General features: G+C 47.0%; 1 protein-coding gene across 17 annotated transcripts in view; it reads right to left on the bottom strand.

Annotated features, from left to right (window-relative positions):
• The window catches only part of EPN2 (epsin 2), a 97,067-nt gene that overhangs the window by 63,397 nt on the left and 7,645 nt on the right, over nucleotides 1-26,025 (bottom strand). For 2 of the 17 annotated variants that reach the window (XM_034942265.3, XM_055101201.2), the window contains exon 2: nucleotides 4,924-5,060. The exons of 14 other annotated variants lie outside the window; for them this stretch is intronic. The gene's annotated coding sequence lies outside the window, so the exon portion shown is untranslated. Of the gene's footprint in view, nucleotides 1-4,923; nucleotides 5,061-21,387; nucleotides 21,544-26,025 lie in introns of all 17 variants that reach the window. One more of the 17 variants, XM_055101203.2, reaches the window with a different exon arrangement.

Below are 26,025 nucleotides of genomic sequence, written 5' to 3'. Positions count from 1 at the left end.
TGTTAAAGATACTCATTATCTCTCTACTCAGAGACTGCCAGAGTTCACACCTTGAGGCTGTTCTCCCAGTTCCTGTTTCCCTTTCGGTCTCCATTTCTTGAGTTAAAGGGCAAGTGCTGTATTGTCTGCCTAACAATAAACTGCCTGGGAACAGGAACAGCCCTACCAGGTGCTTAACACATGCTCCACACGAACCAGCACCTGCCGAAGCCCAGGCACCACGGGGCCTGAGAATCCACTCGATGCCCCTTACAGCTGGACTCAGGAGCGACACCAGCAGCCTGGGCAGCAGCCTAGGGCTGAAATATGTAGTTCTCACTCCGGCCACAGGGATTATGTCCTGCCTTTCCAGCTGCATGGTCCGAGGCAAGCTGAGCTTTCCTGAGCCTCTATTTCCACACCTCTCAAATAGAGGTAACAGGTGCTGCTCAGCATGGCTGTGAGGGTTGGTAAGAGTACGACTGGCAAACAAGAGGTGTCCAAATACCTGCCTCCTCTACTGTGTCCTGCCAAGGTGCAATGTCTACAGGGACATTTCTCAGCAGGTTCCTGAGGACAGCTCGGCAGGAGATGAAAGCCTACAGAGGCATCCCTATGAGAACACACTGGGTGGGAATCACCTACCAGAGGGGTGGGTGGCATTGTCCACAAGCATCTCTCTCTAGACTATACACACACCTGTTCAAAACCATCAACAATCTTGCCTGCCCTTCTCCTCTGCAGCTGGCATTTCCAAGCAAAGTCTCAGATGTGCTCTTTGATACTAGTAACAGAACAGAATTAAAAGAGCAGTAAGAAACAGAAGGGGCTCTCTAAGAAGAGGCAAGTGAATACTAACTGAGCAGGTCACATGTGTCCACTGATGGCATCTTCATAACAATCCTATGGAGGAGTTATTCTTCTTATTCGTATCTTACAGAGGAGGAAAAGTGAGGCAAAGAGAGGCTAAGTAACTGACCCAGGGCTGCACTGCCAGCAAGAGGTGGGACTAGGATTTGCTCTCAGACTCTGACTTCTGATCCCATCCTCTTAATCCCTATTCTTATTCTCATTCTTTGTAGCTTTAGACAAATTCAGTGCTCAAAATCGTAAGAACAAGAAACTTTCCTTTGCTGAATCTGCAGGCCTACAAAGGTCCCTCTTGTCTAGATGTTTGAGGCCAAAAGATGGCATGGAAACAACTGTTTTCCAACCTCATGTTTTGTGGGCCATAATGGATCCTTTCCCCAGTCTCTCACCAAGTCAAACAAGCAGGAGCAAAGATGCTACAGCTAGAAGGGCCTTGGAAGTCAACCACGTGTAGATGCCAGGACCCAGAGCCATTCAGTGCTAAGCCAGGACAGAACCTGGCATTCCCAGCTCCCTTCAGTGCAGCCAGCAAAAGGGAAGAGGCTTTAACGCTATTCAAAGAAACTTTTACCTTGAAATGTGGAAGGTTCTACACGCTGGCAATACAATGGAGTCAGTCAGGGTGGAGGTCCAAAATAACAACACAGAGACTCTAAAACTATTCCTAAAAACGTGTTCTTCAGAACTCACATCCTTAAGAAATGATGCCTCTTTGGCTATTAACAGTGTCTTCTACTAAATCAGTCACACCGACTTTAACACCCTGAGAAACCTGCACTGTTCCTTTGAAATAGCTGTTGTCATCTGAAATACCACTCAGGAAAAAAAGTCTCTTCATGTTGAAAGGTAAACTTCCTTTTTTGGTGCAGAGTAAAAATATTACTTCCCTCTTTCCTCCTCTGCTGGAGACATTCCCAGTGTTTTATTTACTGTGCAACACTGACTGGATATATTAGGAGGAAATGTTCCTTCCCAACTCTTCAATGTCAGTGTCTACCCCACAAAAGGCATGAGCCAGCCCTAATGTTTTCTTGTTGTTCTTCTGTTTTCTTAAATGTTTTATTATGTAACATTAGGTACATATAAGAGAATATGTGCAAACCACATGTGAGGACAAATAAAATAAGTCCCCATGACTCCACAGTCCCCTCAAGGCCTGGAACATGACCACCATGTCCAGCCACCTGGCTCCCCTCACTTCCCTCTCCCCACCTCCTTGACCCCCAAGGCAAACAGCCCTGGTATTGGGTTTTCAGTCCCTCACTTTTTAAAAAAGAACATAATTGTATCACACACTAGTAAAACTGAACAGTATGCCGTCTTCCCCAGCCTGCCTGTGGCATTCTATACTGCTTCTGAGGTTCTCTCTGTTGTTATGCACAGCTAGCTGCCACTCACCCACTGTCACCGCTGTGTACCATGTGATCATGCCAATATTTAACCATGTGCCTACCCGTGTTCCTGTCCATGGATATCTGGGTTATTTCCAGATTTTTGCTACTGTGAAAAGTGCTTCTATAGCCATGCATGTCTCCTGGGACACATGGGTCAGCTTTTTCTAGAGTCTGTTCCTAGAACAGCTCATTCATAAGATATATAAACTCTGCAATATATTTTTAAAATATTTTTGCCTGATTTATAACATCGTTTTGTCATTATAAAGATGTATTAAGGCCAGGTGTGGTGGCTCACCCCTATAATCCCAACACTTCTGGGAGTGCGAGACTGAGATGGAGGATCGCCTGAGCCCAGGAATTTGAGGCTGCAGTGAGCCATGATCATGCCACTATACTTCAGCCTGGACAACAGAGCAAGACCCTGCCTCAAAAAAAAAAGATGTATTCATAGTTTAGTTGACATAGGTTTGCCAAGTATTTTTCACACACTCACTGTGTGTCCAGATCCCCATGCCAGCAGCTACAGGGGAACGGAACAAGCACAGATGTGGCACCCTGTCTGGACTGGGGGAGCAACAAAACACTGCAACTGGGTGCTCCAGGCAGCTCCTGAAAAGACAAGGACAAGACTTGGGGCCATCAAGGGCACTGCAATAAAGAATGAGAGGGATGAGTGCCTGAGTATGGAAGAGGAGGCCTCTGCGGGCAGAGTGAGAACCCTCAGGGAGACACGCCTGCCACTAAGGTAGCTGGGAATGCAGAGGCTGCGGCAGGCTGAGGCTGCACCAACAGGGCCTCACTAGGCACACAAGAAATCTGCACTTGCCAAATTGAGTTGTTCACCTTCAAGATTTTTGCCATCTCTTCTCAATAGTAACAATGACTAACACTTACAGAGCACCCACTATGTGCAAGCACTGTCCCGGGAATTAGCCCATTCAAATCCTTACTATAAAAGCTGATTGGCCGGACGCGGTGGCTCCTGCCTGTAATCCCGGCACTTTGGGAGGCTGAGGTGGGTGGATCACGAGGTCAGGAGTTCGAGACCAGCCTGACCAACATGGTGAAACCCCATCTCTATTAAAAATACAAAAATTAGCCGGGTGTGGTAGTGCGCACCTGTAATCCCAGCTACTCAGGAGGCTAAGGCAGGAGAATCGCTTGAACCCGGGAGGCAGAGGTTGCAGTGAGCTGAGATTGTGCCATTGCATTCCAGCCTGGGCGACAGAGTGGAACTCTGTCTTTTTTTTAAAAAAAAAAAAAGCTGCTCTACTGCTTGCTTCATATTTTTCTTCACATCAACTTACTTTTAAATTCAAATACTCACTTTAAGTAACATATATAAAATCAGGTATTACTGCTATGGCATATGGGGGGATCTTTTTGTTTTGTTTCTATTGAGATATAATTCACATAGCATTAAATTCACTATTTTAAAGTATACGATTCAGCGGGGGTTTTTTTTAGTATATTCACAATGTTGTGCAATCATCACTATTTCACTATTATTCCAAAACATTTTCAACACTCCAAAATTAAGCCCAACATCCATTAGTGGTCACCACCCATGTCCTCGCTCCCAGCCCCTGGCAATGACAAATCTACTCTCTATGGATTTCCCTATTCTGGACATTTCACACAAATGAAATAATATGTGAACATTTAGGCCGGGCGCAGTGGCTCACGCCTGTCATCCCAGCACTTTGGGAGGCCGAGGCAGGCGGATCACAAGGTCAGGAGATCGAGACCATCCTGGCTAACACGGTGAAACCCCGTCTCTACTAAAAATACAAAAAATTAGCCAGGCATGGTGGCTATCTCGATCTCCTGACCTCGTGATCCATCTGCCTCAGCCTCCCAAAGTGCTGGGATTACAGGCCTGAGCCACCGTGCCCGGCAGGTTCAGTGTTTTCAAGGTTCATCCGTGTTGCATTATGTACCAGTATTCTATTACTTTTTATGGCTAAATAATGTTCCTTTGTATAGATGGACCACATTTTGTTTACCCATTCATCAGCTGATGGACATTTGGGTTGTTACTAATTTTTTTGGCTATCATGCCATGAAGAATATTCATATATGCATATTCATAATGCTGAGATGGCCGGGCGTGGTGGCTTATGCCTGTAATCCCAGCACTTTGGGAGGCCGAGGCGGGCAGATCACGAGGTGAGGAGATTGAAACCATCCTGGCTAACACGGTGAAACCCCACCTCTACTAAAAATACAAAAAATTAGCCAGGCGTGGTAGCGGGCGCCTGTAGTCTCAGCTACTCCGGAGGCTGAGGCAGGAGAATGGCACGAACCCGGGAGGCGGAGCTTGCAGTGGGCCAAGATCGCGCCACTGCACTCCAGCGTGGGCGACAGAGCGAGACTCCGTCTCAAAAAATAAAATAAAATAAAATAAATAATAATGTTGAGATGGACATCTATGGGGTGTTTGTGTGGACAAGTTTTCAGTTCTCCTGGGTATATACTGAGGAGTGAAGCTGCTGGGTCATATGGTAACTACACGTTTAACTTTTGAGGAACTGCCAAAATACTATGGCATTTCTAAGACAAAGATTAAAACTAAGAACATTCAACTGTATGCCACTTAAAATTATTTTGGGAAATACTGGGGAAGGCAAAGCTACTAAGGTTGATTTTTTATTTTTGTTTGGAGCAGGGAACTCACGTCTTCAGGATGGTATTTCTGAATCTTGATCAAGCAGCAGTGGGAGAAAGGATTACGGCAGAGGCGGAAGGAGGAAGACAGAAAGACGACTGAGAAGCCACACAACACAATGAGCAGAGTCCAGAGCCTGAATCCAGCTGCGGGGGAATGGGAAAGGAAGGTGATGGACATAAACAGAGTGGAAATATGAACCCTGATGACCAAATGTCAGTGTGGGTGGGGTAGAAGGGGTGGAATAGCCAGGAGGACGGAGTCACCCTTAACAGAAAGGGAAGGTGGAGAGGTTCCAGACGAAGGCAGGAGGCAGCATACTTACTTTTATTTCAAACAAACATGGCTGGAGGTGCTGGCAGGACAGGCCTGGAGGAGAATGAAAATGGCCTAGTGGAGCTGGTGCCCAGGACCAGGGCACAGGAGGGGCACTGTGGCCAACATGTTCATCTCAGAGGAGCATGTGAGAGGAGTAAGGGAGAGAGAGAGAGAGAGCAGAGGAAGATGGGGACAAGAATGCAATTAAGGAGGAGGCAAGTAGCCATCGGCCAAGTCCAAGAAAGGGCCAAGAGCAGGGCAGGGACACAAGAGAACCATCCAGTGCCAGGGAAGCAGAGAATGAAGAGATCATGCCTTTCTGCCCCATGCAGAGCAGTGCATGCTTGGGAAGCGTCTTCACCTTCTAATGACCACCAACAAATAGTTCAGACACCTTTGTGTGAGACCACATGTAACTTCCTAGACGTTCTTTTTTTTTTTTTTTTTTTCCCTGAGAAAGGGTCTGTCACCCAAGATGGAGTACAGTAGCACAATCATAGCTGATTACAGCCTGGACCTCCCAGGCACAAGTGATTCTCTTACCTCAGTATCCTAAGTACAGGTGTGCACCATCAAGCCCAGCTTATTATTTTTTGTAGAGATGGGGTCTCCCTATGTTGGCCAGGCTGGTCTCGAACTCCTGGGCTCAAGCAATCCTCCTGTCTCGGCATCCCAAAGTGCTGAGATTGTAAGTGTGAGCCACCATGCCTGGCCACTGGACCTTCTTGGTCACTGGTACACACCTCTGCACCATGCCACCTTCCCCTCCAGTTTCAGGACAAAACCGAACCCATCATCCCCAACTCCACACCTGCCCCCTTCTCCTTCCCTCCAGGGATGCTCTGCCCAGGATCCACCACCTGCTGCCCAGCTGACTGAGCCAGAGGCCTTGGAGCTCGCCTGGGCTTCCGGCTTTCCCTCCACCCTCCTTCCTTCCTCCCACGACCTCTGGACTGCAGGCTCTCAAGGGACAGAGACCCCGACTGTCTCCTTGCTGCTGCATGCTGGGCCTGGCACAGTGCCTGGCACACATCTGCTGCAAGAATGAATGACTCTACAGGGCACCGAGTCCAGCCCCACCTGCTCACACACTCCCCCCTTTCTCTCTCCCTTCCTCCAAGCTCTCTGATCCTCTCTACACCCTTACCAAACCACAAATGCCCTCACTGAACATAAAACATGGCCTATGAATATTGGTAAGTTTTAAAATAACTACCTGGCAGAATGAAAAGATCACTGCTCTACCCAGCACCTTTTAGTCACCTCACTGAATCTCAGTTTAGTTTCCTCATTTGTAAAATGGAAATGGCAGCCTGCGAGAATCAGCAAGATAAGGAACATGAGAGAGCTGTAGGAAATAAGGCTGCACTTTCTGCTTCACTACAGGTTTCCCCACATGCCTCACATGCTTTTGACGGGCCCTCTTCAGGTCCCACTGGTCCTTTGACCATGCCTCTCAAAGAAAAACAAAAATGGGAGCAAGTTGACATCCCAACAGGAGGGAAATTTTTTAGTTTACTTCGCACTAAATTTAACAGCATAAACAAACTGGAGTTTGCATACCATATAATTTTTATAATTCCTAAAAGATTAGAAGTATGCTACCAAATGTCAAAACACAAAAACCAAAAGGAAATCAAAGTTGTTATTTTCCTTTTGGTTTTATCTCCATTGGCCAAATGCTTTTTGTTCAAACAATGTTTACACTGCCATTGTCCTGCTTTGTTTAGAAAAATAATAATAAAGGGGCGCGTTTCCAGCACTGACAACTGGGTGCGTGTGCAGATCTGCCCAGCTGCTCCTAAACTCAGAAATTGCTCTACTTTAGAAACTTGTGCCGAGAGGCCAAGGAAGAACTGTTTACTTGCCCTCCAAATATACACTGGCAACATCCATGCCCCTAACCCCCCTTCTCACTCCAGCCCCCCTCTTTCCTTCAGCCACCACAGGGAGGACCAGGCCAAGAAAACAGGGATGTTCTTCAGCATATTTATGCCTCACAAGGAAAACATAAGCCCAAGGCCTCAGGAAGGCCAGGTCTGGTGACTCAGTGACTGCAGACTCAGCTGCTGCTGGTCAAGTGCACCAAGGTGACAGCTATAATTTACTGAGTGCCTACCATGTGCCAGGCACTGACCCAGGGGTTTCATGGCACTGATCTTGCTGCACTTTTGCAAGGCAGGCATTACACAAGAGAGAGGGTAACATACAGCAAGTCACAGAACTGGGATGAAGCTCTCGGCCACAATGCCTCCTGTGAAACTCAGAAGTGCTCAATCCTAAACCTCCATTCTACTTATATTACTTCTATGTGGTTGCCCTTTTCTGTTCCAATATCATCATACCCATCTAAGACGCTCCTTGGAAGATGTGAGGTTTTTCCACCAACCAGCTTTCAAGGCCAACCCACGTAATTTCTATCCTAGAACTCCCTCCTTACTAGTGAACGCTTTCCGGAATGACTTGTCCAAACAAAACCACTCTCATGGGCCCCAGGGATGTCCACTTCTCTTCTCTTCTATAGTACTGATCCTAGTCACCAAGTATTTCCAGTTCACCCACTTCTAGGCCTATGACAGAAGTGCATTTTCCCACCTCCTCTGAAGTCAGCCATGGCACTGCAATGAGATGAGATAGAAATGATGTGTGTCACTCTCTGCTGAACAGTAAAAGGCAGGTGCCACATTCCCTGCGGTGGTGACAGTGGGTGCCTATGTCAGGATGGAGCCTCCTTATCTATCCAGAGACAGGAAAGCATGTCTACACAGGGACTCATGTACCATGTTCACAGCTGTGTTACTCACGACTGCCAAAGACTGGAAACAACTTTGTCCAATTGATGAACAGATCAACAACATGTGATCTATCCACACAATGGAATATTATTCAGCCTTAAAAAGGAAGTTCTGGCCCATTCTACCATATGGATGAACCTCGACAACATTACACTGAATGTAAGAAGCCAAACACAAAAGCCCACATACTGTATGACTCCATTTATGTGGAATGTCCAGAACAGGCAAATCCACAGAGACAGAAAGCAGACTGATAGTTGCCAGGGGCTGGAGAGAATGGGAGGGGAAATGACTGCTTAATGGGTACAGGGTTGCTTTTGGGGGTAATACAATGTTCTAAAGTAAGATTATGCTGATGGTGAACTTTATTGCATGGCAAATAAATTATGTATCAATAAAACTGTTTTTGTTTTGTTTTGTTTTGTTTTTGAGATGGAGTTTTAACGCTCCTGTTGCCCAGGCTGGAGTGCAGTGGTGTGATCTCGGCTCACGGCAACCTCCGCCTCCTGGGTCCAAGCGATTCTCCTGCCTCAGCCTCCTAAGTAGCTGGGATTACAGGCATGTGCCACTACACCCAGCTAATTTTGTATTTTTAGTAGAGACAGGGTTTCTCCATGTTGGTCAGGCTGGTCTTGAACTCCCGACCTCAGGTGGTCCGCCCGCCTCGGCCTCCCAAAGTGCTGGGATTGCAGGCATGAGCCACTGCACCTGGCCTGTTTTTTTTTTAGATGGAGTCTTGCTCTGTTGCTCAGGCTGGAGTGCAGTGGCACAATCTCAGCTCATTGCAACCTCTGCCTCCTGGGTTCAAGCAATTCTCCTGCCTCAGCCTCCCAAGTAGCTGGGACTACAGGGATGCGCCACCACGCCTGGCTGATTTTTGTATTTTTAGTAGAGATGGGTTTCACCACGTTGGCCAGGCTGGTCTCGAACTCCTGACCTCAAGTGATACACCCACCTTGGCCTCCCAAAGTCCTGGGATTACAGGTGTGAGCCACCACTCCCAGCCAATAAAACTGTTAACAAAACAAAATAAGACAAAACAAAAGGCTTGTGCCACCATCATCCTAGGTTCATGAGTGACTACGAGTGAAGTCTCCTGACTACATACACTGGACATGCAGCATGAAAAAGAAATGAGCCTCTGCTGTTAGGCCACTGAGGTGAGAGGGTTGGCTGTTCTCACATCATGTAGCCCATCCTGATACACCTCAAACACATCCACGCTATCATAAGTTCATACCGAAAATGTGTCTAAGGCCAATTAACTTAAATCCTGGAAGGAAGCCAAAGGTGTGGTTCTGTCCCAAAGCCACTGTCCAAATCTTCAAACATAAGGAGATGGGGCAGAGGGAAGGGGAGGAATAGAATTATTTAGACTCTGCCTAGATCAGAATAATTCCTAGCCTGAAAAAAAATTATAACTCATAAGACAATGAACTAACCTTCCAAAAATATAAAAAACACCTTCAGAAATTGAGAAAAAACCAATAACCCAAGAGAAAAATCGAAGAACTGTCCACAGAAAACTATAAATGGTCCTTAAACATATGACAACATGATCAGCTCCTCTTCAGAAAAATACAAATTAAAACTATACTGAGATATTATTTACAAGCGTCAGGCTGGCAGAACTCCAAGCATTTGACTACACCTTGTGTTGACGAGTCAGTGGGGAATCAGGCATCAACACCGCCAGTGGGAGTGCAACATGGAACAAGCCCTGTAGAGGGCAACTGGGCAAAATCTGTCAAAATTACAACTGTGTTTCCTCTTTGACTCAGCAATGTGCCTGCGGGATGCCACCCTGCAGGACCACTGCAATGTGGGAAACGATGTGCATGTGAGACAACTGTCGCCAGCATGTCATGAAACAAGCTGGAAACAGCCAGGTGCCTTTCCTCAGGGGTGAGCATTCAAACAGGGACAACTTCACAGTACAACACAGCTGAAAGAGAATGACAACCATTCTCCATGCACTGATACGGAAAAATCTCTACAATAAGTTAAAAAAAGCACAAGGTGAAGAACAGTACACACAGAATGCTATCTTTCATTTACTGAAAAGGGAGAAATAATAATACACAATTTGTGTTTGCTGTACTTGCATTAAGAAAAACTAGAAGGGTATTCAAACTGCTACAGGTGGTTACCAGGGAGGAGGGAGGACAGAGATGAGATCAGGAGTGAGGGGCAAAGTTTCTTAAAATATATTTTAATATATTTTCATTTTAGAAACGTGACTGTATTGCCTATTCAAAAGAGCATTTCATTAAAAAAAAAAAAAAAAAAGTTCCATTCTCAAAAAAAAGAAAAATACCAGAGCCACATCAAAGCCTTTGGCCAACAGGTCTCAGATGCCAGGGCCAAGAGCAGCCCAGGAGTGACCACCAGCCCAGGTCCACCTGTGTCCTTCCGCCACCAACCGTGTAAGAGCCCATTACCAAGACCTGTGAAGCTGGAGGGCAGGGACCCTGCACCCTCCCGCGTCTGTCCCTTCCTTTCTGTGACTCTCTTCCAGGCCCCTCCAGCTTCACACTTGGAAGGCTATATGGCCTGTAATGCTTCCCCCACTGTCAATGCCCCCATCCAGCCTGCTATCCACTCAGTCTGGGTTTCCTTCCTCCTGGCCCTCTCCCATGGGCTGTCCAAAGCATCGTGCACAAATCCAGCACAGCCCTGTGTCCCTCCCATCATAAGGTAGCAGATTCAAGAAGGGAAGAACCAGAGCTCCTGGCATCCACTTGTGCAGCAAGTCCTTCCTCAGCTTCTGCTTTCCTGCTACCTGCCAGGCACTGGGCTGGTGCTGAAGGATGGAGGTCAACCTGACACAGTCCCTGTCTGCAGAGAACTCCAGTGGCACAGTCCACAGGGAGTGTGGAAACATAATCCTACAGTGGAAGTCTAAAGGGCACAGGACAGCAGACTGGGCTTTTAGGCCAGCCATGGAGTGTGCAAGGGGGCAGACGAGGTGGGTATGCAACAGGCAAAGCACATTCCAAGCAAAATGAGGAAAAGCAAGTGAAGAAACGCCACAGGCCAAAGCAGTAAGGCGGAATACCCATGGTAAAGATAAAGAAGTCCATCCCTTCCTCCGGGCATTTAGGAGCGAGGGGTCGCTCTCTCAAGGCCCATCTGCGAACAAAGTCCCATCCACCTTGCTCTAGGCACCCTTGGCCTTTTCCCTGGAACTAGGCAAGCCTGGCCTTCATTTAATCAGGGAACAGGGAGAGTGTAAAAGAGAAAAAAACAAAAACTGCAAGCAAAGATCAAAAGTTTTGACCCCTAAAGACCCAATACTCGGCCGGGCGCTGTGGCTCATGCCTGTAAACCCAGCACTTTGGGAGGCCGAGGCGGGCAGATCACAAGGTCAGGAGATTGAGACCATCCTGGCTAACACGGTGAAACCCCGTCTCTACTAAAAATACAAAAAGTTAGCCAGGCGTGGTGACGGGCGCCTGTAGTGCCAGCTACTCAGGAGGCTGAGGCAGGAGAATGGTGTGAACCCGGGAGGTGGAGCTTGCAGTGAGCCGAGATCATGCCACTGCACTCCAGCCTGGGTGACAGAATGAGACTCCATCTCAAAAAAAAAAAAAAGACCCAACACTCAAAAGATGCCAGATCAATAACCTACGACTCTCACATTTGACAAAAACAGCAGCAAAACCATGTTTCCCTATCACCAAAAGGAGAAACACCTGAAGCTAATGGATTCCAAATTGTATTTCCATAAGCCTTATAGGGCGGTTTTCAAAAAATCACAAATTTCCAAGACTTGATTCAGCAGCCGCTATGTTATATAATGAATTTTTTTCTTTGAAGGCAGATAACATTTGTTTCCCCATTCCAAATTATAAACTGATTTTTTCTTCCAAATGGAAAAAAGATTCCTTCACAGTACCCTTTTATTTCTATCAAATGGATTTCTTAAATATCCACCAGTTGGTAATATGATGTGGCACACACATAGACTTCCAATGTGTATGGGCCACACACGTGGTGGGCCGTCGGCTAGACTCATTGACACAGCGGTCTCACCCCTGTGGCTGCACTCTTGTGGGAAGGCTGGGGTTGGCTCTGTGACCAGTCAGGTGGGCCTAACACCAGTGGGCAGGGAACCAGAGACCTTTCCCTGTGTGGGAACCCTGCTCACAGGGTCTCACAAACTGCGCTGTCCACACGCAGCATCGATGCCAAGGGCCCCCAGAAGGAAATTACTAGACACTGGCTAGACCCACGGCCTGGACTAGCTCTCTAGGTTAAATCACAGTTAGCTGCTGAATCTCAGGCAAACACATTTCCTGAGGAATTGGCCTGTTTTCCCTTCTGAAAACTCCTGAAAAGAGAGGCAATAAACTGTGTGGAAAGAATATGCTGACACCCACTGCCAATTTCCCATTGTCAACCCAACCCAACCCAACGTCACCAAACGGAGAAGAATATGCTTAGAAACAACCAGATAGCTGCTGACAGGAATGCGACTCTCACCCAGGAAGGCAGAGTCTTAAAAGACAGAATCAAAGCACGTTGGCATTGGGAAGGACCTGGCGACCACTTAGTCCCACTCTCTCATTTATATCATAGATGGGGAGACTGAAGCCCAGAGAGCAGTAAGTGTTTCTGCCCCATTCTGGAAGCCTCTGAAGTGCACACAGGGCTAGCGGTTTTTGGTCCCATTGTCCAGCACTGAAATCATCTTCCTTACCAGACCAATTTTCTCCTCCACACTGTCTCAGCATCAGCATCAGCACCAGCACCAGCAGCCACCTGAGTCAGTGCTTATTCCTCTTCCCTCACCCACATCTAACTGGTTAACACGCCCTATAAGTCCAGCAAAGCCTCTCCCCTACTAGACAGCTCCCTCCTGGCCTCCCAAACCTCTGACGGGCTGCGGGACACCTACCACCTGGAACATGGGAGACTGGGACCAAAAGCTTCCTTGAATAGAAAACAAATCACAGGGGGCAGCTGACCTCTTCCCAGTATAGCCAGTCAAGGGAAAGCTCTGAGCCATCCCATGATGGCTACAGAGGTCATAAAGACCCCTGAGGACTAAACAAACACAATTTACCTAGAGAAAATAAACCGGGCTGGGTGTGGTGGCTCACACCTGTAATCCCAGCACTTTGGGAGGCCAAGGCGGGTGGATCACCTGAAGTCAAGAATTCGAGACCAGCCTGGTCAACATGCAAAACCCTGTCTCTACTAAAAATACAAAACATTAGCCAGGCATGGTGGCACATGCCTGTAGTCCCAGCTACTCGGGAGGTGGAGGCAGGAGAATCACTTGAACCCGGGAGGCGGCAGTTGCAGTGAGCCAAGATGGCACCATTGCATTCCAGCCTGGGTGACAGCGAGACCCCGTGTCAAAAAAAAAAAAAAAAGAGGGAAAATAAATCAAAATATTAACATTGATTACAGACCGAACTAGGACTTGACGTATAGGTCCTAAGGCTATAGGTCAAGTGCTAGTTTGGTCCATCCTACTTAGGCATACTTTCCGAATTTTCTCTGATGACCATTAAAACAGGCATTCCAAACAATCTCCATGGGACCTAGCACAAAAAAGAAACACAGCCTGCAAACACCATGTGGCATATATTCTGTTTTGGTAGACCTGACTTTTACACAGTCTTTGGAAACTACTGATTACCAGAGGGCAAAGGCAAAGAAGGGGGGAAAAGCAAGATTTTTGTTCAAAGACAAAATAGCTAAATGAAAATCTAGGGGGTTTTTTGGAGGGGGAAGGGAGAAATTAGGGTTTCATTTGCTTAAAGAAACATTTTTCTTCAAATGTTAAAATCTACCCAACACTTTGCAGTCAGATTACATAGTAATTTCTTGTGCGACTTGCTATTTTCTTCTACCAATATTCTTTTAAATCAAGAAAGTCTGTGTTTTCTTTTGTAATTTCTTGTTTCTCTTTAAAGCAGGGACACTGGGAATTTTTTTTCTTTTTTAAAGCACAGGAAGGACCAGATTAGTTGCAAAGACCATGTTTTAAATGTTCTCTTTATTTGTCAAGTCTTCTCTGCAATCACATTATACAGCAAATGGTATTAAGCACAAATCAGGCTCCAAGTGTGGGACTTGGGTCCTGAAAGGCCCAGAAGACCCTGTTACAAAGCTGTGCCACCATGAGACAGGCCCATGGACTTCACAGCTAAATTTTAAGTCACTCAGCTCCAGGAGCTGAGTCTCTCTCCTGTGGTTCTAGACAAGGAGAGGAGCCCCTCAGAGCTTTCCCACGGGGTGCCACCAGCCGAAAACCACTGGACGCTATATAATCCCCTTTACGAGGCTTCTCTGAGCTCATACCACTGGCCTTTGGTCCCTCTATCCTCCCAGACTCCATCCTTTTTGATTACTTATCCCTGCCTTGATGCTAAAAAGACATGAAATGGCCTAAAGCAGCAGTTCTCAAACCTGGCCACACATCCAAATTTTTAAGGAACTTCTTTTTTTTTTTTTTTTTTTTTTTTGAGACAGGGTCCTGCTATGTTGCCCAGACTGGCCTCAAACTTCTGGTCTCAAGCAATTCTCCCCTCTCAGCCTCCTGAGTAGCTGGGATAATGAGTGCAAGCCATCACGCCCAGCTTTTGGAGAATTTTGGAAACATTTTTGCTCAGGCCCCATCCCAGAACAATTACAACAGGAGGGATTGGGGCCAGGCGCGGTGGCTCATGCCTGTAATCCCAGCACTTTGGGAGGCCGAGGTGGGCAAATCACGAGGTCAGGAGATCGTGACCATCCTGGCTAACACGGTGAAACCCCATCTCTACTAAAAATACAAAAAATTAGCCGGGCGTGGTGGCGGGCACCTGTAGTCCCAGCTACTCGGGAGGCTGAGGCAGGAGAATGGTATGAACCCGGGAGGCAGAGCTTGCAGTGAGCTGAGATCGCGCCCCTGCACTCCAGCCTGGGTAACAGACCAAGACTCCGTCTCAAAAAAAATAAAATAAATAAAAAATAAAAAACAGGAGGGATTGGGTTTGGTGACTCATGTCTGTAATACCAACACTTTGGGGGGCCGAGACAGAAGGATTGCTTAAAGCTAGGAGTTCAAGATCAGCCTGGGCAACAAAATGAGACTCTGTCTCTACAAATAAATAAATAATTAGCCACATGTGGTTGAATATGCCTGTAATCCCAACTACTCAGGAGGCTGAGGAGGGAAGACTGTTTGAGCCCAGGAGCTGGAGGCTACAGTGAGCTATGAGTGAGCCACCACACTCCAGCTGGGCAACAGAGCAAGACTCTTTGTCTCAAAAAAAATCAATCCAATCTATCAAACATAAGGGATGGGGGCCAAGCACTGGCACTTTAAAAAAAAAAAAACAAAAAACTCTCCCCAGAGGATGCTGATTAAGGTACAGTCAAAGTTGAGACTCACTGGGTTAAAGAAATCCAGAGAACACAAGAAAATAAATAAATAAATAAATAAAGTAAATGAAGAAACTCAAGCAATAAGGAAATAGGGGGTGGAGGAGTTGAGCCAGAAGGCCAGGTTAGAACCCAAAGTGCAGGTCACATTACAGCTAGGAAATGATGGCTCTGAACTGAGCTTCTTAGTGGCCAGAGAATTCACACTCTCCACAAGATAAAAAACAAACCAGATTCACTACAGAAGATTCTCCTTGTCCTGGGACCTGAGATAAATGCCTCCCTCACACGCTCCAAAAGAAGACATACAGCATGATGCAGCGGAGTATGCACCCCAACGCTGTGACCACATCCACCAAAGATGTGACACAGGCCACTTCTTACTGCATCTCTCAAAGCACAGTTCCACAGAAGTAGCCCTTGAGAAGGGTGCCCACCAGTCAGCACTTGGCCACTCATTAGAGGCTGCCCTCTAACTCCTAGCTGGAAACAAACTCTTAGCTGAAACCAATGCCCTGCACATGAAACACACCACCAAATCCACTTCACTTTCCACACGGACAACCACGCCGTCAGGACAATGCAAACGTAAGACAAAGGCACAGACTCTTTGCCTATGTCGCTGAGGTACATAAACAAAGACACTGACTTGGTATCCAGGAAAACAAGCTCCTTTGTCAATGACTCTCATGAAAACAGAAGTCTGTCCCTGTAACTCAGGAGTGGGGAAAAGTCCCAGAGGCTGTTGATCACCCACCTCCATTCCAGTGCTCAGAAAGGCCACTACTCATCCTCAAACCTAGAGCAGTGCCCTCTCAAGACTAAGAAGGGTGGGGTTTGCCCATCAGACTACCAGTCTGTTAAGCAGGACTAATGGTCACCAGAAACAATCAGAAGAGGCCTCTAAGTCCCTTACGTACTAACATTATATATAGTACAGTTTTCTGTTTTTGTTTTTGTTTTTTTTGAGACAGAGTCTCGCTCTGTCCCCCAGGATGGAGTGCAGTGGTGCGATCTTAGCTCACTGCAACCTCTGCCTCCTGGGTTCGAGGGATTCTCCTGCCTCAGCCTCCCGAGTAGCTGAGATTACAAGCGTGCATCACCACGCCTGGCTAATTTTTGTATTTTTAGTAGAGACAGGTTTCACCATGTTGGCTAGGCTGGTCTGGAACTCCTGACCTCAAGTAATCCACTGGCCTTGGCCTCCCAAAGTGCTGGGATTACAGGCGTGAGCTCTGTTACATTTACTATACTTCAGTTATAAGTTCTCCTTCCTTCCTTCCTTTCCTTTCCTTTTTCCTTTCCTTCCTTTCCTTCCCTCCCTCCCTCCCTTCTTTTTTTTCTTTCTTTCTCTTTCTCTCTCTCTCTCTTTCTTTTTAGACAGATTCTTGCTCTGTCGCCCAGGCTGGAGTACGGTGGCATGATCATGGCTCACTGCTACCTCCGCCTCCTGGGTTCAAGTGATTCTCCTGCCTCAGCCTCCTGAGTAGCTGGGACCACAGGTGTGCACCACCACACCTGGCTAATTTTGTATTTTCAGTAGAGACAGGGTTTTCACCATGTTGGCCAAGCTGGTCTCAAACTCCTGACCTCAAGTGATCCTGCCTCAGTCTCCCAAAGTGCTGGTATTACATGTATGAGCCACCACGACTGTTATAAGTTCTTTCAAAATGTGTTTATTGCAATAAATAGAGTCAAGAGCAGATCACTGTCTTGCCCTCTCACATGTGACATTTTCTTTTTGATCCAGGCAGCACATCACCATATTTCAAATTAAGCAATGACAAGTTAAATTAAAATGGCAACTATTGGCCAGGCACAGTGGCTCACACCTATAATCCCAGCACTGTGGGAGGCTGAGGCAGGGGGATCACCTGAACCTAGAAGTTCGAGACCAGCCTGGGCAACACTGAAACACTGTCTCTACAAAAAATACAACAATTAGCCAGGCCTGTAGCCCCAGCTACTCAGGAGGCTGAGGTGGGAAGATCCCTTGAGCCCAGGAAGTCAAGGCTGCAGTGAGCCATGGTCACACCACTGCACTCCAGCCTGGGTGACAGAGTGAGACCCTGTATCAAAAAAAAAAAAAAAAAAAAAAGCAACTATTTACAATAGCCAAATGTGGTAACAACCCAAGTGTCCACCACTAAATAAATAAATTGTGGTATATCCATACAATGGAATATTATTTGGTCATAAAAAGGAATCAAGTTTGGATCCATGCTACAACATGGATGAACTTGGAAAACATACTAGGTGAAGGAAGCCAATACAAAAAGCCAGATATTGTATAACTGCATTTATATGAAATGTCCAGAATAGGCAAACCCCATAGAGACAGAAAGTAGGTTAATGGATACCAGGGGCTGGGGAAATTGAGGAGCAACTACCTAATGAGTATGGATTTTCTTTTGGAGTGATGAAAAAGTTCTGAAACTAGATAGTGGCACAACACTATAAATGTACCACATGCCACAGAATTGTTCACTTTTAAATCCTTAACATGGTGACTGGGTGTGGTGGCTCATGCCTATAACCCCAGCACTTTGGGAGGCCAACGCAGGCAGGCAGATCTCTTGCACTCAGGAGTTCAAGACCAGTCTGGAGCAGGGCAACATGGTGAAACCCCATCTCTAAAAAAAATACAAAAAATTTGCCGGCGATGGTGACACGCACCTGTAGCCCCAGCTGCTCAGGAGGCTGAGGTGGGAGGATGGCTTGAGCCCAGGAGGCGGAGGTTGCAGTGAGCAGAGATCACACCACTGTACTCCAGCCTGGGGCCAGAGCAAGACCCTATCTCAGTCAATCAATCAAGATTTTGTGTAAATATAATCATTATTCCACAATTTTAAAAAATCAGCTTCAAACACAGAAATATGAAAATCAGAATTAGGAAGGCTGGTGGTCAGTCTTCACTTAAAAATAAGTTTATAAAGAGTCCATTATCTGTTAGAGATATGTATTGAAGCATTTGCCAATAAAGTGAATACTGGGATTTGCTTTAAAATCATCTGAGGTAGGGGGAGCCTAGAATTAACTGTTGAAGCTAAGTGATGGGAGTTCACTAAATTATTCTATTTTTCTGTTTGAAATCCTCCATCATGAAATGTTTCATTTTGTTTTTAAGTAAGTTTCCAAAGATCTTTATCATTAATATACTCTGTAGATAAAATGACAGGCTGCCCTTAAGCTGTCAAACTCTGGTGGCTCAACCAGGTATGCTCCACACTGAGCCCAACAGTGTAGACTCACTCAATGCAGGCCCCTTCACAGAAGGCACACAAAAGTCCCTTCAGAAAACAATCAGAGCCCCAGTTCAGACCACCAGGCAGCAGTGCAGGGAGCTGTGCGGCCTAGTCTCTCTCACATTAGGTATCCCTCATGTGAAAATCCAAAATCCAAAATGTTCCAAAATCAGAAACTTCTTGAGCAGCAACATGATACCACAAGTGGAAAACTCCACACCTGACTTCATGCAACGGAGTCACAATCAAAATGCAGTCAAATCTTTGTTTTGTACACAAACTTATTTAAAATATTATATAAAATTATCTTCAAGCTATGGGTGTAAGGTATACACAAAACATAAATGAATTTCACGTTTAGACTTGGGTTCCATCCCCAAGATATCTCATTATGCATATGCAAACACTGCAAAATCCAAAAAAGTCTACTATCTAAAAGATTTCTAGTCCCAAGCAGTTCAGACAAGGGATACTCAACCTGTGTGATATCCAAGCTTCCAAGTTGCCTGCTCAAAACTCAACTACCTGGCCGGGTGCAGTGGCTCATGCCTGTAATCCCAGCACTTTGGGAAGCCAAGGTGGGCAGATCACCTGAGGTCAGCAGTTCAAAACCAGCCTGGCCAATATGGTGAAACCCTGTCTCTACTAAAAATACAAAAATTAGCCAGGAGTGGCGGCGTGCACCTCTAATCCCAGCTACTCAGGAGGCTGAGGCAAGAGGATCGCTTGAACCTGGGAGGCAGAGGTTGCAGTGAGCTGAGATTACACAACTGCACTTCTCAAAAAAAAAAAATTCAACTACAAGCTGGGGGTCTAGGCGATGTCTGCAAACTCAGGGATCTTCCACTGAAACGCTTTTAACAGAGCCCCACAAACAACCCCACCCAACACACAGTGCAAAGAGAGCTCACCTCCAGGCTTGGGAGCTGAAGGAAGCAAGATCCTGCCTCTCCAGATGCAGTAAGAAGCTGACACTGTGATTGCCTATCCATTTGTTTCCCCTATCCCTCTTCTAGAACTAGAGGTAGGGCAGGAGTCCCCATGGCATTCCCAATGTCTAGGAGAGTGCAAGGCACACAGATGTTCAACTACATGCTTGTTGTGTGATCCTGGTTTTTAATGGATATTGCTCTAAAGGTACATTATAAAGACTTGCTTTTCACAAACACCAATGCAGGACATAAAAGGGAAGGCATCAGAATGTACTAGTGTTGGGTGCCAGAAAAGGAGGGGACAAGAGACAAGGAATCATGGCACAAACAATCCCACCTAAAATAGCACCAGAGATGCTGCGGAATGTAGAGCCCTGGGTCAGAGAGAGAAGGGCACAGAGAGGAGGAGGGACAGTGTGTGCCAGGCAGAGGCAGAAGAGGCTTCAGGGAAAGGGTATAGAGGCAGTAAGTGAGGGGGGAGGTGCAGGGGGGCAAGTAGCAGGGTATGAACAGAAAGGCAGACAAACTCAGCCACCCTGCGTTGGGGATTCTGCCCTGACTGGACTCTGTGTAAGCCCCTGTGTCCCCAGAGCAGGGACCAGACAACCAGGGGAAATAAGCAGGCACCATGCGGAGGGTGGAAGTCTGTGGAGAACTGGCACCCGCAAGCCCCAACTAGAGATGGCGCCGACACTGGCTCTGACCCACTGTTGCCAGGCAACAGTACAGGCCCCAGGCTGCCAAGTGTTCTGATTTGTCAATGAAGCTGCAAGACTAGGAGGCTATGTAAGATCTCCTGTTTTTAATATTGGCAACTATGACCAACAAATAGTGGCCTCCCAAAGATAACCACATCTTAACCTCAGAACCTGTGAATATGTTAGGTTTTGTGGCAAAGGAGAATTAAGGTAGCAGTTAGAATTTAAGTTTCTAGGCAGGGCATGGCGGTTCACGCCTGTAATCCCAGCACTTTGGGAGGCTGACACAGGCGGATCACTTGAGGTTAGGAGTTTGAGACCAGCCTGGCCAACATGGTGAAACCCTATCTCTATTAAAAAATACAAAAATTAGCCAGGCATGGTCGCGCACACCTGTAATCCCAGCTACTCGGGAGGCTGAGGCAGGAGAATCCCTTGAACCAGGGAGGCGGAGGTTGCAGTGCACTAAGATAGGCATCACTGCACTCCAGCCTAGGAGACAGAGAGAGGCTCCGTCTGAAAAAAAAAAAAAAATTCAGTTTCTAATCAGCTGACTTTAAAACATAGTATCCTGGATTATTCAGTATGCCCAACGTAATCACAAGGATCCTTAAAAGTGGAAGTGGGAGGCAGAAGAGTCAGGGTCAGAGAGAAACCACGTGGGAAAGAGTGGAAAACCGCAGCTGGCTTTAAAGATGGAAGGAGCACGAGCCAAGGAACACAAAAGGCCTCAAGAAGTTGGAAAGGCAGAGAAAACGGGTTCCCCCCCGAGAGCCTCCAGCAGGAACCAGCTCTAACTACACCATGACCCCAGCCCATTAAGACCTGTGTCGGACTTCCCGTCTATACAACTGCATTGTTTTAAGCCACTGCATTTGTGGCAATTTGTCACAGCAGCCATAGGAAACTGACAGAGCAACCAATTTCAATGTTTAGAAAGAGGCACAAACAAAACACATCTGTGAGCTCAATCCACCTAAGGACCACTTTTCTAGTCCAGACTGGGCAGAGTCAAGGGCAAGGACTATTTCCTGGGTGCCCAGCACAGAGCCTAGCACACAGCAGCTCTCTGACATTCACCCCAAGTTAACGCAAGGTCCCTTACCTTTACCACATGGTCATAAAATTATCCAGGGATTTCTGGAAAACAGAGCTGCTTAACTGAAAGGAGTTCTATTCCCAAGAGACTGTTTAATCACATAGACATTACCCAGAGGCCTTGGGAAACTGGCCTGGAGTAGAGGAGGGAACATCCATCTCACTGCAAACAGAAAAAAGTGAGGGCTCTTCAGGTCCTCTGGAAGAAACCTCCAATCTCTCCCTCCCAGCCACCCTCAGGGTGCCAGCTTGCTCACTGCAGCTCCAGATAACTTCGGTTGTTCTTCAACAGCAGAGGAACACTTCTCAAGTGGGCTCTTTTTAGCTCCCCACTTTCACCAGCACAGAGATGCTCTGATTAGAGGTGGGGTGGAAGGCCCACAGTCCTGCCCACTCACCGCCAAAAGGCTACGTGAAAACCACAGCCCATGAGTCAAACCTCACCAAGCTCGCCTGTCCTGCCTGGAGAGTCTGGTCAGCAGGCAGCTGGGCCTCTGCCACATGTCCAGCTCTTCCTCCTCTGCGCCCTCCTTGCTCAGCTCAGGCCTCTACATAATGCAGCTCCCTCGGCCAGGGATCCTCTCATCTCTGTCCCTGAGAACTCCCACTTTTCCTTCAAGACTCAACTTACATACTATTTCCTCGAAGCCTTCTCTGGTTCCCAGGTTCCATTCTAGTGTCTGACACCACTTTCTAAACTTCCCTCCCCCAGCTATCTCCCAAAGCTAGTATTACTTGTTACTGAGGCAAGAGCCACCATCTGCAGACCAAAAACTATTTTGAAATGTAAGAGGAACTTAAATTTTATTCACTCAGGCGTTCCCAGCCAACAGCACATAATACATATGTGCTCAATAAGCATTAAGTAAAGAATAAATGAAGTGGACTATAAACTCATTTTTTAACTGAAATACCATATATTACAATGACACTGTGACATGCATTAACTGTACCATGTAAAATCCCACTTCTAGACTTTGACTAATAAAGTGAATCTATCTAAATTAGTAACTCCGCATTACAACTATCTTTAATAAAATTAAAGAAATGTAATTTAAAATTTTACATGTACCATCTGCTGCAGTCATTACAATTTAGGGTGTGGGGAGGAACTTGGCTAGCAAGCTTGAGAGAACAGATAAGAACCTGCTGTGCCTGCTCTGTGGCTAAAATGCAGGTTGAAAGGAGGCTTGCCAAATAGGTGGATCACAGTCTCTTCTGCCCGTCCCTTGTTTAAACTTTCTGCTAAGCTGTCCTTCTTTATTTACCAAGGTAGCTTAGAGGCGTATTTCAGCCAGGGTGATCATTTCTGCCAGTTCCTCTCCAGCCCTGATTCCACCAGCAATCCACAGTCATTCTACAATAGCTCAGGAACCCAGTCCCCACACCACATTACTTCAAAGGCTTCTTCTGGCTTCAATTTTCCCCTTCCAATCCCTGACACTCCCAGAGGCTCCTCCAAGCACACAGCTCAGCTTCTCAACCCACACAGACTATGAGAATTAACTGGGGGCACTTCTAAAAATTACTGGCTCCCCCTTGATTGGTCTGGGGTAGGGCCCCATCATGGGCACTTTTCTAGCTTTCCAGGCCACATGATTTGCAGGCTCCCAGGGAGTTAAATCCAAACTTCCCAGCCAGCACTGAGGCCCCCTTTACTCCCTAAACACAACTCAACTCTGGCTTCTCTTCATTCTCCATCTCTAGAACTGCTATCTAGCCAGTCTCAGGAAGCCAGTCTGGGCCAGGCCCCCACCCACAGAGATTACTCCGCAGGGCCCCCTTCTCAAACACTTGAGGTGGCACCCACTCAAGACCTACCCTGCTCCCTACTATCCAGAAAACCAAACCCCAAGGCTGCTGCCTCATCAGAGCCAGTGGCCATCTGGCCACCTGGGAGCTCACTGCTCCCAGCAGGCATCCACCCGTCACCAGCTGCAGGAGCCAGCACACACTCAAGCACCTACCCCATCCCATCTCAAGCTTTAACTCCTGCTGTTCCTGAGATCCGAAATACCTTCCCATCTGCCTTCCACTTAGGGATACTGTTTCTTGTTCTTCAAGGTCCAGCTCAAATCCTACCTTCTCCTGATACCTTCCCTGACTTCTAGATTTTTTCTCCATTCTTGACCCCCTGACAAAGAATCAAAATCATGGCTCAACAAACTGCTAGCTTCTGTGTCTCACAAATAGTAACTCTGTCTTCTCAATTAGATTAAGTTCTTGGTGGCATTTCATTTATAACCATTATTTGCCTCTAGATCACGTGTTCCATATTTTTCAGGTTGACACTGGCCTCAGTCATGAAACTGTCCTTGAAATGCCCATACTTCTACATCTCCCAGCTGCTTCTCATAAAGTGACATACAAATTCTTTCTCCAATCAGATGTTTCCCAAATTTTGTCATCCATAGTATAGTCATTATATCCCAGGACAGCTCTGAGTATCAAAAAGGCACACAGGGGGCTGGGCGCAGTGGCTCACGCCTGTAATCCCAGTACTTTGGGAAGCTGAGGTGGGCAGATCACGAGGTCAGGAGATCAAGACCATCCTGGCTAACACGGTGAAACCCCCTCTCTACCATAAATACAAAAATCAGCCAGGCGTGGTGGCGGGCGCCTGTAGTCCCAGCTACTTGGGAGGCTGAGGCAGGAGAATGGCGTGAACCCGGGGGCAGAGCCTGCAGTGAGCTGAGATCGCACCACTGCACTCCAGCCTGGGTGACAGAGCGAGACTCCGCTTCAAAAAAAAAAAAAAAAAAAAAGGCACACAGGGAGGACTTGCTTTCAGGGGGGAAAAAAAAAAACAGAACAACTGCGTCCCTTTATTGCTAGGATATTTTGGGGGGGCGGGGAAGGGGCCTTTTAATACAACTTTTTGCTCACATTGATTTATTCACCTCAGAGTCTTAAAGAGTTGACAAAACAAACTCAAGTCCAAGCCTCCAGGGCCTCCCACAAGTGCAGGGCAAGCACCAACACATAGCTGTTTACCATTCCTTGGTTGGGGAGCTGCAAACAGTGCTCAAACCTTGGGAAAATGCTCACACCCCAGCCTCCCCAGGACATTTTAAGACCAGAGAGAAAATTACCCATTGGCTAGAACCCAGGTGTTAATTGCCTACTGGGGAAGGATATACTTCACATGGAATTATTATTATTTTTTTTTTTTGAGACAGTCTTGCTCTGTCGCCAGGCTGGAGTGCAGTGGCACGATCTCAGCTCACTGCGACCTCTGTCTCCCAGTTCAATTGATCCTCCTGCCTCAGCCTTCCAAGTAGCTGGGACTACAGGCATGCACCACCACGCCCAGCTAATTTTTGTATTTTTAGTAGAGATGGGGTTTCACCATTTGGCCAGGAAGGTCTTGATCTCTTGACCTCATGATTCACCTGCCTCGGCTTCCCAAAGTGCTGGGATTACAGGTATGAGCCACCACGCCCAGCCACATGTAACTTTTTAAGACTACCAAATTCCAGCTGGGTGCGATAGCTCACGCCTGTAATCCCAGCACTTGGGGAGGCCGAGGTAGGAGGATCACAAGGTCAAGAGATGAAGAAGGGCCGGGCATGGTGGTTCACGCCTGTAATCCCAGCACTTTGAGAGGCCGAGGCGGGCAGATCACCTGAGGTCAGGAGTTCGAGACCAGCCTGGCCAACATGGTAAAACCTGGTCTCTACTAAAAATACAAAAAAATTACCCAGGCATGGTGGTGCGTGCCTGTAGTCCCAGCTACTCAGGAGGCTGAGACAGGAGAATCACTTGAGCCCAGGAGATGGAGGTTGCAGTGAGCCAAGATCGTGCCATCGCACTCCAGCTTAGGCGACAAGAGCAAAACTCTGTCTTAAAAAAAAAAAAAAAAAGAGAGAGAGAGATCAAGACCATCCTGGCTAACATGGCAAAACCCCATCTCTACTAAAAATACAAAAATTAGCTGGGTGTGGTGGCACATGCCTATAGTCCCAGCTACTCGGGAGGCTGAGGCAGGAGGATTGCTTGAACTTGGGAGGCAGAGGCTGCAGTGAGCTGAGATCCCGCCGCTGCAGTGAGCTGAGATCCCGCCACTGCACTCCAGCCTGGCAACAGAGACTCCGACTCAAAAAAAAAAAAAAAAAGACTACCAAATTCCATATTTGACCCCCTTTTAACAAAGTAGCATTAGCAGAGGGTTTTCAGTCCTTAGTACCCACACCAGTGTGCAGAGCTGCAGGATCACAAAGTAAAAAGAAATGTCCCCTTCGCTCAAGGAAAAATTTGGCCAATTATTTTAACACAGCTCTGCAAACACAAAAACCCTTACCAGCCCACACAGACTTCCTTGGGGTCAAGCCATCTAGGGTAGCCCTAGGTCCCTGCTGTACACATCCAGGCAGCTTAGGGCCACCTGACAGAGAGGTAAGCTGTTATCATAGAAACAACTTCATAAAGCTCCAAAATCAGACAGGCGTGGGACTGAATTCAGGTCCAGCCAGCCACTGGCCAGGTGCCCATGACCAAGCTTGCCTCTTCCGAGCCTCAGCTTGCTCAGCCTACCTCTTGGGGCTGTTGTGAGGGTACAGTGAGGTAATGGACGCACCTGGCACAGCTGCAAATGAGGTCGTGGAAATAAAGCAGTTCTGAGTTTGACACAGGTGGCAGCAAATAC

The sequence above is a fragment of the Pan paniscus genome, chromosome 19, assembly GCF_029289425.2.
Source record: "Pan paniscus chromosome 19, NHGRI_mPanPan1-v2.0_pri, whole genome shotgun sequence".
Classification (NCBI taxonomy): Eukaryota; Metazoa; Chordata; class Mammalia; order Primates; family Hominidae; genus Pan; species Pan paniscus.
The sequence above is the reverse complement of the archived record's forward strand: the minus strand, read 5'-3'. Positions and strand labels throughout refer to the sequence as shown.